Raw genomic sequence first — 4,259 nt, 5'->3', positions numbered from 1 at the left:
TATTTTTACTATACTTTTACTACATTTCTCTTAATTTTTCATTAATACTTCTTTATTTACTTTTGTATCAACCTAAGTAAAGCTGTCAAAGGTCCGAAACGGAATTACGTCTTTAAAGAGAGAGAGATTAGATTTTTTATTTTAATGAGGTATAATGAACACCCAAAGTGAAGTATTAATCTTATTCTTGAAGTATGGTTGGCTTTTGAAAAAATTTGAGAGAGATTATTTGATATCTACTAAAACGTGATGCAATTGTTATCATTATTACAAAGTTTTTAAGTCTGGAACGTAATGTGGGGAAAATAAGTAATAATACATTTTTATTTTATAGTTCTCCACTACAATGGGGTATTTATAAAAAGGAAACGCTAAAATTTTTAATGGAAAAAAAATTATTTTCTGGAACCTTGTGATTGTAAAAAAAAAAAGGTGATGGAATGAAGCGAGATGAGAAAGTAAGTAAAGTAGTGAAAAAAAATGAATAAGAGATGGTGAAGAAAATGAAGATAGTAAAAAGAAAAGAAAAAGGGGTGGTGAAGAAAAAAAATGAAGATAGTGAAGAAAAGAAAAAAAGGGAAAAAGATGAGGAAGATGATAAAGCAAATAAAAAAAGATGGTGAAAAAGACGGGAAAAAAAAGAGGTAAAATGCAGTAAAGGAAGGTTTTTTAAACCTCTTTTTATTACACTTCCACCACGTTAAGCCAATATTTGTCAATTTTCCCTTTTCTGACCAACTTTACAACATAAGTTTATACTGCATGGTAGAATAAAATCCCAAAGAATGTGAAAGATTGGGGGTTTCGAGGCCCCCCGGGGACGTTATTTTTAAGCAAAATTTAAACTTTTTTGTTGGCATTTTTGTTTCCTTAATTTTTTTTTCTTTAATTTTTTATTCAATCATTTTTTTTTTATCTTATCATTATTTGATATTATTACTGTGATCATTACATAAAAAAAATTTATTCTTATTACATTTTTTGTTAGTACTGTTAAAAATTATTTTTAAATTTTATTGTTTTTTTTTTCTTATAGTAGTAGTAGTAGCAGTAGTATAGTACTACTACTACTATAATATTGAATCTTTATTATCATTGTACTTAATAATGATAATTATTTTTATTATTTTTTATTATTTCTTATTATTATTTATTATTTTTTTATTTTCTTTTAGACGTAATTAAAATCAAACCCGGGCCCCTCCCAGCGCCCTAGGGTGATTGAAGTTTGAGGCAAGGGGAAACCCAAAAAAACATGAATAACTTTTGCGCGGGGTTTCCCGAGTGATAGAAGGCAGTACATTACCTCATTATTTTTTTTCCTTGCCTTTAATTTTGTTTTTTTTTTATTTTTTTTAAAAAACAGGGTTTAAAACCTAGGGCAGGGGTGGGAGAAACCCCGCCCAGTGACCTTGGGGGTTTTTGGACTAAGGAAAAAGGGTGGGATCATTTTCTCCCCTGGGGGATGCCCCCTTTTAATCATTATTATTATTTTATTTTTTCATACTTTTCATGATTATTATTTATTTTTATTACCATTATCATCAGTATTATCTTTGTATTTTACATTATATTACTTACTACGAAATATCATTTTTGTTATTATAAAAATTAGAATTTTTTAAATGCTATCATTTTATTTTTCTTTACAATTATTATTTTATTAGTATTATTATATTATTTTCATTACATTATAGGTTTTTTAATATCATCTTTTTTATTTATTATATTTTTCCGCAGTTTTTTTTTTTTACATTATCATCTATTGTATAGTTATTATAATTATCATTATTGTTTTTATTATTATTATTATTATTATAATTATTTTTATTATTATTTTTATTGGTTATGATTATATCATTATTTTTTTTCGTTATACTTTACTTTTTTATTTTTTTTTCATTACTCTTTACTTGCAACGTAGCAAAGTATCAAAGTATTTAAAACGCAATTGGACTTAAAAGATAGATAGATAGATAGATAGTATAGAGAGAACATAAATTTTATTGTTAATGAGGTAAAAACCCAAATTGAATGTACTAATCTTGTACTTGAAATTGGACTGGCTATAGATTTAATGGAACTTCTAAAACTGTGATGTTTGAATTATCATTATATTATAATTTTTAAAAAAGTCCAGTGAGTGTAAATCGAAATAGGGGATTGAACAAATGAGAGAATCTTTTAATTTATTTATTAATTTTCAAAAAAAGGGGAAATATTGAAAACCCACTCAATTTCTCCCGTAACAATGAAAGATGAAAAAAAGAGGAAGATAGAAAGGAAAGAGGATGATAAGGGAAGAAAAAAAGAAAAAGAATAAAAAATAAGAAAAATTAGTAAAAGAAAACAAGGAAGGGCATGAAGAGACAAGGAAAGATAGTGAAGCAAGAAAAGGAAGTAAAAAAGAAATAAAGAAGTTTTTTTTAGTAAGAAAAGTTTTTTAACTTTTACACTTCCACTTTCCCCCACAGAAGCAGAATTTTTTTAAATTACAACAGCATTACAAAAAAAAGGGTTTTATACCCCGGGTTTTAGAATAACATACTAATTTTGTTTGAATTCCCAAAAAATTTGAGCCCCCAAAGAAATATAAATTGCGGCAAAATTATTACATTTGCCTTCCAAATTTAATAAATCCACTTCCACCACAATTTAAAGATGAAACCCTGGGAGTTTATTATCTATTATTGTCATTTTATAGTTTTGAAAATCAAGGAATTAGTGGAACTTGCAAAGCCGCGAGCTTTAGGTGGACGGGCCGGGGAAAAAAAAGTACAAAAATTTTTCTTTGGTGTTAGCAATATATAAAAAAGATAAAAATTTAAAAAAAAAAAAATGAATATAGAGTGATTTGATGACGATTATTTATTATTGTTACCCCCAACATTACAGGAATAGGTTTTAGGGGTAGAAACATGGCCATCATCACCATCAGCATTATATTATATTCACATAATCATTATTATTACTATTTTTAGTTCATTTTCATGTTCATGTTCATTTTTCATGTTCATTTTCATGTTCAGTTCATGTTCTGTTCATGTCTGTTCATGTTCAGTTTGTGTAATCCCTTTTATCATATCATTATTATTACAAAAATTATCTATCTTTTCATTCACCCTTTTAAAAAAGAAAAAAAAAAAAAAAAAAAAAAACCAAAATAAAAATGAAATAAAAACAATGTAACAATAAAATGATAATAATATAGTTATCTTATGTTTTTTAAAATTAGTTTTAATGGAATGAAAGTAAATTTTCAAACAAATGCTGTATAAAGAAAAAGAAAGAAGAAATAGATCCTTGGGGGAAGTCAAGTTTTTCCGATTTTACACAGGGCGTACACTTGAATTTAAAAGTTGGACAATTTTTTAAATATAAAACAAAAAAACAAAAATAGATACTGCAAATTAGTTTCTGAAAGTTTTTCTACCCTCCCGAAACCCTAAATTTTGATACCTGTTTAAAGTACACGGTCGCTTCAAAATAAAAAATGTCGAAGCTTGTACCGACTACAAAGTTTTGAGTTTTTTTTTAGCAATTCTTTCTGTCGGTGTTTTGAACATTTGGGTTAAAGCACATAGCACAGAGCGTTTAAAAAAGTAACCCCCCCCGGGGTGGGCCAAAACCCCCAAACCCTTTTCGGTTAAGCCCCCCCCCCCCGCAAACCGTTTGGGCCCACGGAGGACAATTAAGAATCATAATTTACGGTTTTTTTTATATTTTTTTTTTGTTTTTTTATTTCAAAAAAATTGTGGAATAAAAAAACAGATTATTTATTTTATATGCAGCGTCAAACCTAAGGTCATTAGCGGGGGAAAAACCGGAATACTAAAACTTTGGCTTCCCTCAAGTGATTTAATTTTCATTTTTCTTTGTCAGCAAAAAAAACATCGTGTCGAAATTCATTTTGAATAACCAAAAAACTCATTTTGAATAATAATAAAAAACAATAATAAAAAAAATAATAATAAAAATAATAAAATATAATAATGAAAATAATAATATTGACAAAAATGAACAATAGTGATATTATTATATCAAAAATTTTAATGACGATGGGGGAAGTGAAAATGTTAATGATGATAATTATAAAAAAAAATTGAAGAACAATACCACCACAAAAAAGGTGATAACAAAAATAAAAAAATTTTTTAGAAATAAAAACAATAAGGGAATAGTAATAATAACTTTATGTGATATATGGTAAACAAATACATTACTGAAAATGCTTTTTTACTATTACTATGATTACTACG

This window comes from Penaeus monodon, chromosome 2 (genome assembly GCF_015228065.2).
Source record: "Penaeus monodon isolate SGIC_2016 chromosome 2, NSTDA_Pmon_1, whole genome shotgun sequence".
NCBI lineage: Eukaryota > Metazoa > Arthropoda > Malacostraca > Decapoda > Penaeidae > Penaeus > Penaeus monodon.
The sequence above is the reverse complement of the archived record's forward strand: the minus strand, read 5'-3'. Positions refer to the sequence as shown.